The sequence below is a fragment of the Hibiscus syriacus genome, unplaced genomic scaffold (assembly GCF_006381635.1).
Source record: "Hibiscus syriacus cultivar Baekdansim isolate YM2019G1 unplaced genomic scaffold, ASM638163v2 tig00111983_pilon, whole genome shotgun sequence".
Classification (NCBI taxonomy): Eukaryota; Viridiplantae; Streptophyta; class Magnoliopsida; order Malvales; family Malvaceae; genus Hibiscus; species Hibiscus syriacus.
The window spans coordinates 179,648-198,049 of NW_024063228.1; the positions used below are offsets into that span (position 1 = coordinate 179,648).

At 38.0% G+C, this 18,402-nt stretch overlaps 2 pseudogenes; one reads left to right on the forward strand and one right to left on the reverse strand.

Moving 5' to 3' along the window:
* The first annotated feature begins 3,538 nt into the window (after positions 1-3,538).
* LOC120173803 lies at positions 3,539-6,403 on the forward strand (annotated as a pseudogene).
* Positions 6,404-14,839: 8,436 nt separating this feature from the next.
* Positions 14,840-18,402, reverse strand: LOC120173804 (annotated as a pseudogene).

Below are 18,402 nucleotides of genomic sequence, written 5' to 3' on the forward strand. Positions count from 1 at the left end.
TTCCTTTTTGTGGAGTGATCAATCGATAGGTAGGCAGGAAAATATAGTGTAAAAAGTGTTTAGGTTTTCCAATGTAGATTTTAACAAAAGGAACTTACTCGTTTTGAACAATTGGGGATCATGGTTTTATCCACACAAAGCATCTCACAAGCTAAAATCGTACAAATACTTGTACTCGAATATCAGTTCTAGTACACGGTCAATATGATATTCATGGCTCTTGCTCTTCATCTTCCTCCTTTCCATGCATAACAAGGTCCTGATTTTATTATCAGTTTACAGGATTGGCCTGTTCTGTTTTGTGATCCTAACCAGTAACCAAACCATCTGAGACATGGAAGATCTAAACTGATATTCTTGTGTTTTCTTGATAACAAAACTAAAGGAGACGGGATAGCTATGCATTTTTGGCATCACAGTCACTTCAACTATGCATTTTCTTCGACGAAAAAAATTCCCGACGCCAGATAACTTACCAAAAGGACAAAGGAGACAGGGTCCAACTCCTTTACTCCTCACTTTCTGAAGCACATTTACATAAATGTTGTTAAATTTCATGTCGAATGTGGAAATGAAAAGCAGTGTATTCTTTGTCCGAGTATCTTAAATAACTCGTAGTTTCATTTGGAACACTAGGCTCCCATCATTGTTCAAATTTGATAATTCAAACTTGAATTCTCCATTCTAAAAATGTAATATATTTTATTATCAGATTCACCTGTGTCCAAATAATATGTTGATGCTAATATTTGGGAGTACGTCGATGGTAGGCCGTACTCCTTTTGATACGAAAAGTTACAATCGGTGGTTTAGGGTTATGTCGTCTTTGGATTTAAGAGAGAATCTCCTTCAATCTTGTATGAGGGGTTCATATAAAAACTTCTAATTGATGTCATACGTAGTCATAATAACTATTTATAAGTTGACAAAAAGAAGAAATATAATTACATGACAATAGTTTTGAAATATAATTACATGACAATAGATTTGTCCCTGACATGTGCATAAATTTATCATGGATTGCATAAAAAATTTATTGATAATAAGAGATTATAAATTTCGAAAACTGCTTAAACTTCTCCGAAAATTTGATCTCCATAAACTTCAATATGAGAAGAAATGAAAGCAAATGAGATCTGTAGGGGTATAACAATATCATATAAATTTAAGTATTTTAAGAATAACTGCAGGCCCTTTCTCTGGTAATGTACGAGCCCAAATGGCCATGTATTCGAAGTTCCCGTATCTAAGCTGAAATCGCTTACCCCACCAGCCAATATGGCCAGAAGTCAAAATCTTCATGGTCGAATATCAATCATCTAGAAACACTCTTCACTATGGGATTAGAATTTTAGGGCAAAGCAGACAAAGAAAGTGATTATATACTTGCCCAAAAAAAAAAAACAGGGGAGAAAGAGGCTATCCATATCCTCATCAAAAGAACACACAAGCTGTTTGAATAAATGTCTGAATGGGAGTAACGTGAGAGTTAAATTGCTTATTTTTGTAGACCAGACCAAACCAAATCAAACCAGTTCTCTCGACCCCATCAAAAAGACCATACTTTCAACAATGTTTCTAAAGACCCAAAACAACCCATCCGTCTGGATTTATTGCGTCTATTAAATTCACATTCGTTTTCACTTAACCAACAAAATGCTTTTGGAAAAGATTGCACTGCATGCAATCTCCCTTAACCACATACATGGCTGGTAGCTTACACTGCCTTAAAACCCCTAATGTCTTCTAATCCAATTGATGTTTCCCTTTTTCAATTTCAAGTGACATGGTCATGTACATGCAAACTCCCTTTCTGGCACGTCAAGGATTCATATATGGAAGTATATGTATTTTTAGAATTCAAGATCGTCCGATTAATTTTTTTTATTAACATAACCATCGGTTTGGAAATTTGGAGATTAAACCGTGACGAATTTAGAAATAATTTTTAGAATTAAAGCATATATATTAATAATATAATTCTTTTCATATAAAATATGTATAAATAAAATTTCAAAATAGATACCATAAGATAAAATAACAATTAAATTTTTGTTTACTTTTATGGTGGGTACATAATATCATTTGCATCAACCACAGACATTAAATATTGATTCGGATAAATATTTTATCATTTTTTAATTTTATTTCTTTTGTTCAAACTTTTTTAAAGATGTAAGCTAAAGCGTTAGTGTCCAATATCCTTGATGTAAGCAAACATCATGCAAACGTAAGTTGACCTAAGTTTTTAAGGCAAGAGAGGAGAAGTGTAGGTCGGGGCCGGGTAGCTATTAATGTAATCGTGGGTGGAAATACGTGAACTAATCAAGGTTTTGACATGCTCCTTATAAGGAGAAGTCAACGTCAGTAATGGGTGGCAACAAATAAAAACCAAGCTAGCCTGTACACGGGAACCACCATTTCTTCTTCTTCTTTAGGGTTTCCGTTGGACTATATCGAGAACATTAAAATTAAAATTTTAAATATTATTTAAAAAATTTAACGTCTCATATAATCAACTTATAATCGATAAATACCACGAGTTTTAACTATCGCAATAAATATATAACCATACTATTGTTTATAAACTATTTAAATAATTTAATTTTTATATTCGAATTAAATTAATCTAATTCAATATTTCGAATAATTTCAGCTTGGAACTTTCTTTCGATTTCTTTGCTCCAACTAATCGATACGACTTCCCTACTAGGACCCTTTCTTTCAATTACCAACTACAATGTAGATGCGTAGCCACTACTGAGATTTTCTTTTGGATGCTCAATTAGAACAGCAGTGTTACGTGTAATTACTTGACAGACGATAAATTATGGAGTTGGTAGGCAGGGACGAATACTTCCATGTTAGAAGCCTCTCAACGATTCTAAGACTTGAAGATATCCTTCACATGAAAAACAATAGTTGTTAATTACATTTTTGTAAAGCTGGATACAATATATTTATTGTTATTTATGATTGTAAGCCAAGGGAGATGGACCAGTTCCAGCTGTGGTTCTCAGTGTCAAAGAGGCATCTTTCTACCATTGACCCACACATTGACTAATTAAACTGAGATTTTTTTTTTGCTTAAAATTATATGCAGACAACAACATTTTACAATGGAAGAGTGGGTAATATATTACGTGATTAGGAAGCCCTAATAGATGGTTTTATAGCCGAGGAGGAGATGGACCGATCCAAAAGAATGACGTGAGGGCATGGCCTGGCTCTGCCTACTTGGCTTCATAAGTCAGTGGAATTAGGTATTCTCACCCAGCTGGTCCCCACCCTTTCCCTTTCCTTTTTTAAGATCCCTAACCACCGTTTGATTCGGTTTGAGCCATACCGTCAACTGCGTTGACCTTAGCGCCCACCCGTACCCACCGTTATCTTTAACGCCATTCTGTCTCCCCTACCATTTCACTTCTTTCTCAGTCCTACCGCCCCCGGAATTCGCCACGTAACCCTCTCCATCAACTGTTACGTCATATATCTCCCGCGAAAAAAGCGGTTGCTCTTCATTCTTACATACTCATTTACGTCTCTTGTCCGAAAGCTCGAAAAAGCTACATAACTACCCCCAATCTCTATTATTTCTCCATAATCTCATCTTTTTTTCTTCTTCTTTTAATTTCTAGTTTACCTCATGGAGAAGAAACACATCCCTTCAGGACTGCCGTTCTTTCACTCCGATGACTTCCTCCGCCGGAGCTCCTTCGGTTCCAACCGAACCCTCCATGATGATGATTCTAGCGATCATGTTAAGTCACGCATCAAGGAAATGAATTTCTTTCCTACTAATAACCGATCACTCGATAAAAAGGGTTCTTCTTCTTCTTTTGATGTAAACGTAAGTTTTTGAATTACTATCCCAACTCTTTTCTTATCGAACCCATCGGTTTTGGTGTTATTGTGATTAATAGTTAAATATGTTGTTTCAGACTGGATTAAATCTTCTGAGTTCAAGCCAGGGACTTCAAGGACTAGTACTGAAAAGAAATCCAACACTGAAGTAAGTTCTAATTTTCAGATTTTTGTTATTTATTTTCATTTTGGTTGGTAGGTGCAAACTTGTTAATGGAGAATTGTTTTTTCTCTCAAGATGAGTGCTCTTAAAATCGAGTTAGAGAGGTTACACGAAGATAATCTGAGACTGAGAAGCATGTTGGATCAGATTACAAGAAACTACAACGAACTGCAAGGTCAACTATTCATGGTGGTGCAAACACAAGCGCTTGCAAATAATAACAAACAGGTGAAAAAAACCATGAAATTGAAATATTCAAATTATATCTTCTTCAATCTTCATCTTCCTAGGCGTTTCTGGTTCATGTTGTTAAAGAGCGAGATAGTGTTTATATATATATATATATATATATAATATTTTCAACACTAACATACATATTCTGTCTTTTTTATTGTAAAAAAAACTTGTTGACGTGCTTCTGTTGAATCGGAAACTGTACTCCCTTGATCCCGTCTCATCTTTTTCTCAATATCTTACTGCTAAATCTCAGTTCTCAAGATCCTATATGAATTATCGTCTGATTCATTAATTATATATATAGATATATAATTATTCAGAAAGATGTTGACGAAGATTGGTTGAAAAGGGTGGCGATGTTTTACTCATTAATGAAATGTCATCAAAGTTAAGGATTATAATTAAAAGGGTTGGTTTCCAAACAGCTGAAGGATGGGGGAGTAAATTACATGTCAACTCCGATAGCGTCAGTCCAACAGTTAGTGGACCCACGACCACCCGACATCTGAAGACAAGAGGCAGGAATTGTCGGCGGCGTCCCCGGAAAACAACACGATGGAAGTTGTGTCCATAAAAGGCAACAGTCATACGGTTCAGATTCAAGGCAAGCGCGTCTCTGTCATCGAGGATGGAATCGATCAAACGTCTCAGAGCTGGGGTTCAATGGCGGATCAGTCAAAGAACAAAGAGCAAGTCCCCGAAGCACCTTTCAAGAAGGCCAGAGTGTCGGTTAGAGCAATATCAGAAGCTCCCATGGTAACTATTAGGGTTACAGATATTTGCATAGATTTTTAAAGAGAGTGTATGTGGAGATGGTGGACATACTTAGAGTTCTTTTCTGTGGTGCAGATATGCGATGGGTGTCAATGGAGGAAATATGGTCAAAAGATGGCCAAGGGGAACCCTTGCCCACGCGCCTACTACCGTTGCACCATGGCTGTTGGCTGCCCGGTTCGTAAGCAGGTAATTTTTTTCCGCACTGAAACATCCAACTACTTAAAACCTTACCTTCTTTTATTTTATAAACTCAAATACTTAAAATGTACATTACAATAATAAAGGGTCAAACTTTTGGTCCCACTACGAGGGTTTTAGTTCAGGCAAGTAAATGATCAACTCGTGATTTTGTGTTAGGATATAAATTTTTGAAGAAATATATTAAAATTTGAAATAATGTAAAATTATAAAATTTGTAAAATTAAATCACAAAAAAAGTAAATATGATATTTAAATTGAATAAAAATTTAAATTTTTTAATAAGTACGATTCACTTCGATTTATCCCTGCATGATTGCAGTATAATGTCTCTTAGATTTGATAATAGAGAGGACTAAAACCACAGCTCAACCAAGCTGAGCTTTGAATCGTAACATTTTAATTCTTGAGATAAAACTGAGCTTGATCTTAATTTGTTACAGGTGCAAAGATGTGCAGAAGATAAAAGCATTCTAATAACAACATACGAAGCAAACCACAATCACCCTCTACCACCTGCAGCCGCAGCAATGGCTAAAACAACCTCAGCTGCAGCAGCCATGTTGCTATCAGGTTCAAGCACAAGCAAGGATGGAGTACTACCAAGTTCCGGCTACTTCCACTCTTTACCCTACGCATCTACAATGGCCACAGTATCCGCCTCCCCGCCATTTCCCACTATAACACTCGACTTAACTCAGGGCCCAAACCCCGTTCCGTACATACGTCCCCCGTCTTCCGCACCCACATTTCCATTACCTTTGCATGGTTACTCTATGTTGGCTCCCAACAAGCTATCTCCATTTCCGGGAATGCGTATGGGGCAGCAACGTACATCTTCCGTGGTTGAAACTGTTACGGCCGCCATCGCTTCCAATCCGAATTTCACCGCAGCCTTAGCCGCTGCTATTTCGACAATCATGGGAGCACCACCTCCACCAACACCGAGCAACGATGGAAACAGTGCTACTAAAAATGGTGGGAATAAAAATAACAGTTCCTCCAATGGGGTCCCTGGTTTTCCTGGATCACCGCAGCTCCCTCAGTCTTGCACCACTTTCTCCACTAACTAGCCAGGGGTGATCAAAATTTGCTGTCTTCACATGCAAGCTCAGAATAATTTTCACTTTGTTTTTGGTTTTGATCATATTGACCGGTGATAATTACGATGGTGGGCTCAGGCTTGCAGTTGAAACTTCACTGTTTTCCATGTGTATAACCGGAAGTAAAGAAATTCAGAATCTGATATGTCAGTGACGGTCTTCTCTGTTGTAAAGAGGGCTATACTTTATTTTTGTAGAAATCTTTCTCTGTTGTAAACAGTTGGCACTTGTCAGTGAAGATAAGAATATTCCGTCTGCAGCCAACATTTACCGCCCATAATAAGCAGAATAAAGCACCGTACCCATCGCCTTGTCCACGTTCAATGAATCCCCTTTGGCTTTTAACGAATTCAACCTGCAAATGTAGCCAGGTTCAAGCCGTAACATTTGCCCAGTTGAAACTGTGACTCAGAGATATCATCAGATTCTTAGCTCATTTTGAAGACTGCAATATATAAGGGTCTCCTCAACCTAACCCAGCAACCGACCGCGGCGCGCATTTAATGCCAGAAAAGTACTTCACGTTTGGTGCCATCCTCGAGTTCCTCCAAATGCTTCAGTGATTCTTCGGTCGCCTTCGCTTCTTTGTTAAGCTCAGAATTCATTCACTGAAGCGTTTGGAGGAACTCATGGATGTTGCCAAACTTAAAAATCTCCTTTGTCCCGCGTATTGGCAATGAATAATGTGGGTTATGATCTTTGTTGTTATTTCTGTTTTTTCAATTCAGATATTCTAACTAGCTATAATAGATTCAATCGATACATTAAACATCATATATTCATTATCTAAATTTGTTTTATATTTAAAAATTTCAAACTATATAATTCAAAGAACTAAAAGGAATGGTTATAGTAGTGAAAAGAAGTTATTTTACACGAATTTAATCAGTTTTATTTGCAAGTGTGCATAAGTTTACACAAACCCTTTTATGTCTTAAAATTGCTGATGATTTTGTTGGATTGAAACATTGATTTGAATTGAAATATCAGTATTTGCAGATGGTGGGAATGACGGTGTATAATTTTTTTAGTTGTGGCATTTTATACATTTGTAGGCCTTTTGCTTAGAAACAGAAACGCTGAGATCACTGTCACAAATATCTTTTCCTTTGTGGTAATCTTCTCAAAACAACACTTTAAATCCGTTTTTTAAAATTCTTTTGAGTTAATTAATAGGCTGTTCAATTGGTTTTCATTTCCACGAACTCTCAGTTATGTTCCTGTTCATTACAACAACAACAAAACCTTATTCCCATATGCAATGAGGTAAGGGGAAGAAGAAGAAAAGAGGCAAATCTAAAAGGTTTTGAAGCTAAATCACGGGTTCATATCGACACAGTTTGTTGTAAGCTTTTAAGCAGGTTGGAGACGAAGATTATCAAGACTTTTATAAGGAAAAAGTATTTGGATCCATGGAGCTGCCATTTCCGCTGAATTCAAAGATGATGAGATATCCTATTATTCTCTATGTGATTTTGAGGTTTCCAGGGAGCTTGAAAATACATTTCAAGGCAAGTTTTATGTTCTTTAATAAAGAAAGATGAAGAGTGAAGCGTCTCCAAGACGAACGACATTCGAATCGTTTAAGGTTCTCTGTTCTTTTGAGTTATTTTCAGACCAATCTGATACTCCTTATATTGATGACTACAAATACAGCGGAACAATTTACACCAAGCACATGCATTATACGAAGAATCTTGTACGGTTTACAAAAAACAAAGAAATGGGTCTATAGGGTCATCATTGTGGGTACCTTAACTCGTTAACTTCCTTCACATATGCTGCCAAAACATGGAACGTGGCCTTCTCTTTCATACAAAGGGTTGCAGCGACTTTCCAGGAAACAGGCGGGATTCACAAGGCGATTTTCCTGATATATCACCGGTGACCGGTAATATTATCGATCTAACACTAATCAGATTATATTTCTCGATCTAACACCCTTAGCAGTAAAGTACGCCCACTGCACCGTGCTATACGATGATTTGACACTACGTGGGGGTATAGCGCGCCCCCTGCAGCGCGCTATACGCCACGTAGGGGTATAGCGCAGATCAGGTACTGCACTATATCTTTACTGTATAATTTTATATAGCGCGGGGCAGGTACCGCGACATACCTTTACTCCTGACATAATTTTATATAGCGCGGGGCAGGTACCGCGTTTTGTGTATAACTTTCCTCGCTATAAATACCATTCTCCGCCGGTTAATTTCTCACATCTCTCCTCTCAACTTATAAATTAATACAACAATTCCGTTAACGAGTCAATAATTCTGGCAATCTTCTCACATTTTATTTAGAAGTTCGTGCGATTTTTTGTTATAAGGTAATTTTGTTATAATTTTTTATTATATTTATTGTTTATTATGATTATTTGAAAAAAATATTATACTAATTATTTTCAATTAATTTTTGTGTTTGTAAAATTGAAAAGCGGGAGCATACGTCGAAATAGTTTTGCGGTGCATGTAATAATATTAAATTATATTATTTAATTTATTTACGTTGATGTGTAAAACTTTTTTTTGTGTTATATGTTCGTTCATATATAATTTATTAAATCAGGTTCATTTCATTTATTTTTTGCAGATATAATAGTGCCGGACTTTTAAACTCAAATAATGGCGCGACTTTCAGCTATTGTTTATTATGATGGTGAAATTTGAGAAGATAAAACCGGCGTTTTCGTATCAAATGAGCGTGTTAAAATATCATTCAAGAGAAACATAACTCTTGAGGAGCTGATAACGAAGATTTCGAGGAAGATTCATGTTGGAAGTAGTAGAAGAATGTCGTCGTTGCAGTATAGATTTCCAATATCATTGTTGCCATTAACTTATACAGCGTTCGAACTTTCCAACAATGATGATGTTGAAATGATGGTTGAAGCTCAAAGTAATTATTCAGACGTCGCTATTGAGATGTATGCACATTTTGTTTAAATGCGTGCTGTTCGGGGTCAATCATTAAGCTCCCACTATGGGCTGACTGAACAAGTTGACAGCCCGACGACAGTAATGTGTAATGATTTTAATGCCATAATGAGGAGACATTCATCTGCAACTCCTTACGATATGTACCGAGGTAGGTCGACGAACAATCTGTATGGCAACATCGCGTCCAGTTCAAGGGGAAGGCATTCATCTGCAAATCCCTTTGACCTTAATATGGAGATGCTATCGACGCAACCATCTGTGCAGTTTTCATTTGACGCGATGGCTTCAAGCTCTAGGAGAGGCATTCGACTGCGAGCTTTTTCGATCTCAATGTCGATATGCCTTCCAGTTCAAGGGGAAGACGTGCAAGTAGTAGGTTCTTCGACCTAAATGTGGAGAGCATGGAGAACCATCATCTCCACCAGAAGAACCGCTTCGTGAGCCTGGTGCGGATGGTGTTGAGACTGGACTATTCATTGACCCAGAATCACCGCAATTCAACTCCGATGATGATGAAGTTCAGAAAATGTGGCACAAACTGACCCTCCTGCACACATGTATGAAGCTGATTATGGTGCAATGTATGTGTTAGAATTTGCGGATATGCCTCATCTCGGTGACTATGGGTATTACTCATCAATAAATAATGGTGAGTTATCTTTAGGCATGGAGTTTTCAAGCAAAGAAGAAGCGATGATGGCTATAAAAAATTACAATATCCGTAATTCGGTTCAGTCCAGAGTAGACCGCTCCACGACCGAAAAATATGTATGTTACTGTGCCCAGCGCGAAAACGGATGCAATTGGATGGTTCGCGTATCGAAGAGGAAGAGGAAAAACAACAGATGGGAACTAACAGTATACAACGGTCCTCACACATGTTGTGCTGGAGGGGTTAACCAAGATCATTCCAACTTGGACTCTGAAGTGATATGCCAAGCCATCATACTCATGGTCAAAGCAAGCTCTCATATAGCTGTTGCAGTGTTGATTTCAGCTATACAATCGCAGTATGGGTACACTGTCTCCTATAAAAAAGCTTGGTTGGCAAAACAAAATGCCATTGTCAAACTTCATGGCGAATGGGATGCATCTTACAACGAACTTTCAGGTTAGTTTAGGTTGGTGCGAACGTTGAATCCTGGGATAATTGGGGACTTCGAAACCTCCTATGCATACCATAATGATCGAGTTCTTCGCGATCGATGCCAATTCTACCAGGTTTTTTGGAGTTACCCATAGTGCGTTAATGCTGTCAAATACTACAAGCCTGTGGTCCAGATCGACGAGACTTTCTTGTATGGAAAATACAAGCAAGTTTTATTATTGGCAGTTGTCCAAGATGGCAATCGCAACATTCTTCCAGTTGCTTTTTCTCTTGTCGAAGGAGAAGATACAGCTTCTTGAGCTTTTTTCCTCCGAAATTTACGGGCACATGTTATCACGAGGGAAAACATCTGTGTCATTTCAGATCGCGGAGCTGAGATCAAAGCAGCAATGGAGTCTTTGGGTCTAATGTGACAACCACCCTTTGTCTAATATAGGTATTGTCTTCGACACATTGCCGCGAACTACCATGGAAGGTACAAGAAGAATGATGAGCGTCAATTAATTGTGCGCATGGGTAAGTGAAACTTAGCAAGTTTGTTTTTTTCGATCGTTTTAATTTTGCAAAGACAGCAAGTTAGTAAGTTATATATTTTTTTATCAAGTTACGAACTACTTCCTCGAACGTTTGAATCAATGTTTTAAGAGTTGCGGGAGAAGAACGAGGAAAGATATGATTACATCAGCCTCATCGATAAAGAAATATGGACGAACGCATATGATAGTAGATATCGATATGGACACATGACGACCAACTTGGCAGAGGCAATCAATTCAACCTTAAAGGGTGCACGTCACTTACCAGTAGCGACTTTGGTAAAGACTACATATTTTCGTTTGGGGGCGCTTTTTGCGAATCTTGGGGGACAAGCTCAAACCTGGATGCAAGACAGTCATGTCTATCACCCTAAATTAGTTGCAGATCTACAGAAAAAAATTGTTGCATCAAATGGAATGTCTGTAACAAGCTTCTCTAGAAGGCATGAAATGTTTCGTGTCACAGAGTTATTGCGATCTCTTCAAGGGATTGAAGCTGTGTCGTTAAGAGTAAATCTAAGGGACAGAACGTGCGACTGCGGATTTTTTCAAGCTCTGAAGTATCCATGTTCTCATGTGATAGCAGCTTGCTCGCATACATGTCAAGACTATAACCATTTTGTGGATCCCGTATTCCTACTATCTGAAGTTTTTAAGGTATACGAATTTGAGTTTCCCCCCATAGGTAATGAAGAAGACCCTAATGAGGTTCAAGATTGGCTTCCGATTATACCAAATCCGAGTTTATTGAGGAGCGTGATCGTCCAAAATCCAATCGAATTCATTGCGATATGGATATTAGAGAAAGATATAGACAAGACAGAAGATGTGGGCATTGTAGAAACCCATGACACACTAGAAAAACATGTCCACTTCTGTTGTCATCAAATAACAATTGATGAGGAAATGATGTATTTTATTATCAAATAATAATTCTTCTACTTTAATTTGCATTTACTTCAAGTTAATGTCATTTGATAATCACCGATGAAGATTAAAAAAACAAACACAATCATTAAATTTTAACAAATTAATAACAATAAGTATTAAATGGTAAATGATAACTAAATTACAATAACTGATATTAAATGGTAATAAAAAACGAACTAAAATACATTAAAAAAGTCTAACAAATTTAATAAAATAAAATAAGTATTAAATGAGAAATAATAAAAAAATTACAATTTAACAAAATAAAGTAAATACAAATATAATAAAAAATAAAACTATCGATGCCTGCGACGCGAATGTGTTCCGCAGGGCAGTGGTTGTCGGTCTCGAGGAGGATTTTTTTGTATCACTAGTTATGACTCCTCGCTGTCATCACCATCGTCATCGTCGTCATCGTCTTGCGCAGTACATGAGGAGCTGATGACGATGAAGCACCTCCGTAGAATAAGGACCCTGGAGGTGTATGACTGACTATCCCACCGGCCTGTGAAAACTGGAAAAACTCATAAAACCCAGACATCGCTTAGTATGAAAACTGTACAGGAGGCGGTGTTTGTTCTGCGGCCATGGGTGATGAGGCTGAACCCGCCAAATATCCAACATATGAACCCCATGTCGAATCTGCAAACATAGACTCATAATAGCCTCCAGGAGGGTCATCTGTGAAGGTGGCGGTGACGGGGTCATAAAACCAGGTGAAGGCGGCGGCGGCGACATCTGGTAATGGAAAGGCGATGGCGGCATCATATATGACTGCGGCATCATATATGATGCGGTGGCTGCTGGGAAGGTCCTGCTTTTGCAGCTGAGGATGAACCGAAAGCACTTGCTCTCCGTCCACGAGTCGAGAGACGATGGTGCTGTGTCGGTGAACGTCTCTGTCGACGTCGTGAAAATGTCTGCCCTCGTACATCCTCGGGAAGTAGAAACGATTTCCCGTTACTGTTAAACCACTCATAATAATCCTCAGCATACATTAAGAAGTCAGTAAAAATAGACTCTCTACGTGGAAGGCGCCGATGTCGATCCTCCCACAACACGACCCACCCATTATCTAAGCTATGCAACTCGTCCATATTGCGAGGTGCTTCCGGAATTGGTTGAAAACAACCAAACTGCCGGAGCACACGATCAGTGGAGTGTCACTCGACGGTCGCATAACAGATCAGAGGGACCATCGATATCCAAACATCTATTGGACTCCTCAACTCAGGTGGGATCACCGCCCTCACATCATCAATAGAATATGACACACATTCAAACTAAAACAAATAATATATAATTTTTATCAAAATAATAATCTAATTATATAACTATAATCTAAAATCGATTTTTAAACATTAAAATTCATACCTGTGTGCTAGCCTTCTGATCGATTAGCACCCTAATCTTTTCTAAATCATCAGGTAGCTCCTGATGATTTTTCCTATCAGTAGACCACCTATTCAAGAAAAAAAATTTATTATACGCTGTATAAAATTATTAATATACAAAATCAGTTTTATAATTACCTCAGAAGTAGTGGAAATACGAATGGGTTCTTCACAACGGGACATAAAAAGGACAATCGATACCATGTCCAAGACTGCAGCAGCAGGAGACATCCGCCAATAGTATTACTCCTGTAGTCAGTGGCTCCACACATCTCCCTGTACAGCAAAGCCAAAACTGTCGAGCCCCAACTGAATGATCCGGCGAGACGAAAGTCGCTAAGATGTCGCAACCAAATGCAGTGAACTAGGTTGCGCGGTTTGTCCGACATCAACAACCCTTCTATCAGCTGCAGTATGCATGCCCGTGCATACATCTTAACCTCATCCTCAGATGCGTCTGCGCTCAACTCCCGAAAATTGGCATCTAACCAATTTAACGATATCCTACCTCCGATAAAATTTTCCGGGACACGTCCTAGACTATCCCGACACAAAGCAGTCCAAGAACCGGAAGCTATCCCCGATATCACATCTCCATCCACCGGAATCCCCAGGTGCATAGAAACATCCTCAAGCGTGATCGTGCACTCTCCGCACGGAAGATGGAATGTGTGGGTCTCCGATCTCCACCGCTCTACTAAGGCAAAAATCAGGTCTGGCTCTATCTTACAGTGACCCTGATATCTACCTATATAACGAATTCAGCCTCTACTAAATACGACAAGACACAGCTGGGTATCACTAACTTAAGATTCCTAATAAAATGATATAATACACGATCTTTCTCCTAAAAATAAATAATTACAAAAATTAATTCTTAATCTAATAATCATGCATTAAATGAATCAACTAATTATTAATAATAATTTAAATTAAATTAAAACGTTAAAATGTTACTGTATCAGCAAAGTGTCGAGATATTTAATTATTAATATAATAATCATGCATTAAATAAATAACTAAATATTACTAATAATTTAAATTAAATTAAAACGTTAAAATGTTACCGTATCAGCAAAGTGTAAAAATATATGATTTTCATTTGAGCGAAGTAGACTGTCTTCCATTATATATCTGCAAAAGAATTATATTAGTAAAATATTAAATAAAGTAAAAACATAATAATAAAAATATTATATAATATACCTTAAAAAGAGAGTATTTGAGAGAAATTTAGAGATTTTAAGAGAATTTGGTGTGATAAAAGTGATTGAGGATGAGATTATTTATAGGGAGGATGGGGACGGGAGGGGTCGGTAATTAGGGGTATAGCGCGCACATTGCATCGCGCTATACCCCACGTGTCAGATATACAGATATAGCGCGCTGCAGGGGCCACGCTATACCCACGTGACGTCAGCTCACAAAATAGCACAGTGCAAGGGGGCGCGCTTTACTGCTAAGGATGTTAGATCAAAAAATATAGTCTGACCGGTGTTAGATCGATAATATTACCGGTCACCGGTGATATATCGAAAAAATCGCCACCACAATCAGAATAGAGCCAGCACAAGCAAAGTACACATTACATGTAAATATTTCAATGATTCTATTTTCATTGAGCTTTTTTTCTTTTTTAACTTGTTCCTTATGAACATAAAAAAACTTGAATGCTGCCAAAAGGGTAAAAGAGAAGAAAAAAAGCAGAAGACATTCATCTAATCACTCAATTATCTGCTACTGCACACAGTTACAATAAACAATCTCTCAACACTATCTCACAAGCTACCAATCATAAAAATTATCAGCTACTCCAATCAACTTCTTATGTCGGGCAACATTTCCTTGGCGAGGTGCCGGGCTGTTTGTTTCCAGAAATGGGAAGAATCAAAATTCCAAGTAAAGAATTCAAAATTGATGAAAGTGGGTAACAATCTGAATAATGCTTTGTTTCCATTATTTACCACGAAAGCAACCAAGAACCTTTGTTTTGATTACCTGAACTCAACAGATGATTTGGTAGAAGGTAACAGTCCGAATAATGCTTCGGGTAGATGCTTTCCTTCAGAGGTTCACAAGTTTTTGGGGAAACCAAGGCGGAGTATCCTTGGATATTTGAGCAGTTCCATGGAGACTTTGTGGTTACATTGAGAGTAATATTCAATAAGCAAACATGACGAAAACTGTCCCCTTCGATGCCGTGGAGGAGGCCGGCAACTTTTATGTTATCTCCCGAGATATCTTTAAAAGTAATTCTTTCAATCACGGGGAGAGCATTCGGATCGTAAAACTCGTCTGGATGCTGAGAAAAGCTACCGTTGAAAATTATAGCAGTGTCTACACCGGACAGGGTCACATTTGAAATATAGATATTTCTCACATAGCCACCCCTTCCACGAGCAGTTTTTATTTTAATAGCTGTGCTTGAATTAAATAAAAAGATGTCTTCTGCATATAAATTTCAGAAACACCTCCAGACATCTCACTTCCAATAGCAATCCCGGAGCCATTTCGATTGTGTCCTATAAGCCGGCGAATGACTATATTTGTGCTGGGGCGAGCAAATGAAATGCCATACTCATCCCACCCACTTTTGATGGAAATTAGATCATCACCAGTGCTAATATGGCAGTCTTCAATGCAAACATCATCAGAAGAGTCTGGATGTATTCAAACATATCAATAAGAAAGGCTTTAGAGATTAACTTGGGAGACTGGAGAACTAAAAAAAAAATAGAGATAAGACTCTTGTGTTGCTTGCTATTTGCAAACATTCAAGATTTACTTAAAATCGATCATTTTCGAACAGAACTAAAAAAACTCACCTGGATCAACCCCATCTGTGTTTGGCGAATCCAAAGGAGCCATGATTGTGACATTCTGGACTGTGACACGGCTGTCAGTCGAGAAAATAAGAAGTATTAACTTAATGTAAAATTGCTTTCAGTCTTGATAGTTATGTCCTATAAAATGATGGTGTAAACAATTTGATTACAACATTCAAGAGCATGCTAATACTCAGGAAGGCCACAAACCTGCAGTAAACAGGGTGAATGTTCCAAAACGGAGAGTTCAAGAAAGTCACATTTGAGATTACAACCCCAGTTGAGTTCATCAATTCAACCAGATGGGGCCGAGTATAGTTCAGAGTTTTGCTTCTAAACCAGTTCCACCAAACAGTGCCCTGGCCATCAATAGTTCCATTATCACCTGCATGAAGAACATCCGGAATCAAAAAAATGAAATAAAATGCCTATGGAAGATGATTTCTCAGGAACGTTACTAACCTGTTATGATTACATCAGTCAAATTGCGACCATATATGAGGCTCCGGTGCCTTGCACCAGGTAACTCCCTGCCTCGACCATATGATGGCAGAGGATCAACAACTGGCCAATCATCAGATTCTGAAACAATGACAGCTATGGTGTTATACAACAGCAGAGCATCATGATCATGTCCACCATACAAGTGTTGAGTTGAAAAGGCAAATAGCTGAATGCATATTCTCCAGATCAACCGTTCATTACATATGGCATCTAACAACAGATTAAATCCCCTACACAGCAAAAATTCTAGCCAACGGTGGATCAGAGGAAAGACCACGTGACTGCCAGAATGTTCTTTTTGTATACTGCCGATAAATGTGGTTTTGAAGTTACAGACTTACCTTTGATCCAAGAATTACCGCATCCTTATCTAACCACAAGGTTAGGTGACTGATGAGATTGAAGCTTCCTGTCAACCACCGGCCAGCCGGGACAAAAAGCTTGGCCCCACCTTTGTCAGCAAAGGAATTGAGGTAGAAGATGGCATTTTGAAACGCTTTTGTATTGAGGGTGACACCGTCTCCAACTGCACCAAATTCGGTAATGGTGACACTATGAGGCCGAATCACCCCGACATCGGTCTGTTTGCAAGGTGAGCTGCCACTGACAGCCCATGTAATATGACTGAAAAATGCAAGTACCAGAAGCACATCCACCAGCTGCAAAGAAATGTAAACAGAATTAATCATGAAATTTATAGCTTTCCCCATTTTTCTTCAGTTATTCTTGATTGACTGTGATAGGTAGATCGGGGAAATTTACTAATTACGTAACTTAGACAAGATTGACCATGTAACAGCAATGTGAATCAAAAGATGCCTGAAAATAGGTAAATGAGAAACATGCAAAAGTGGTGAAGGAATAGCTTTTATCAACCAAGTCATGAATAGTAAATGGCACACATATTTCATGCCATGAAACTAGCAGATAAACAGAAAAAACAATAAATTGAACTACATTTTACAGAATTTCTTATAACTATGCAAAGAAAAGTCACAGTTATACCAAAATAAAGCATTTGCTCATTTAGATCTCTAAAATTCTTCCATGACATATCCTGAACATTTTGTTCAGATCTCGTTCATAGTTCAAGAACTTGGTGTTGTAGCATAAATACTATGAATAAAGTCAGTAAACTGACACCGATTCGAACTTAAATAAATAAAAGTTAAAACAACAAAAACAGAGTGTCAAAATGTAAAATCAAGAATCAAGCAACTCACACTGAAAGATCTCTTCATAAGAATGAGATCTGCAACTTTCCCTCTCAGGCCAATCACTTAAGAAGAAGACCTGACGGTAGCCACAAAAACCCAACCTTCTAACAAAATCCCTCTCCTTTTCACTTACAAAAAAAAGGAAATAAAGTGAAAGATCTTTACTTAATTTTCCATCTGAGCAAGAATAAGATCCTTTCTCGAGCTAGATAGCAATAAGGAAAGTGTGCGAGGATGGGTCATTGAGAGAACCACTACCAATAGCCAAAGAGAAAAAAAAATCATTGAAAATGACTGTTGATACCCGCCAAGAATTATGCAGTAGGGTCCTCTTATGCCTTCACTTGCTCCTCCATTAGCTCTCTCTGCCTTTCTTGCTCACTGATGAGGAGAAATGAATACCCAGAAAAGTTAAAGCTTTGAACTAGCAGTGACTGACAATGGTTTATGGATTCAGATAACAAAAAGGGTAAGTGAGCTTTTTTTTGGTTTACAGTATGTTCTTGACTGGCTGGTTTGTTTATTATGTTGGTTTCTATTTGCAGAGCATTGATGGAATAAGTGAGTTTTACATGTTTTATATAGCAAGAGATTTTCTTGGAGATCG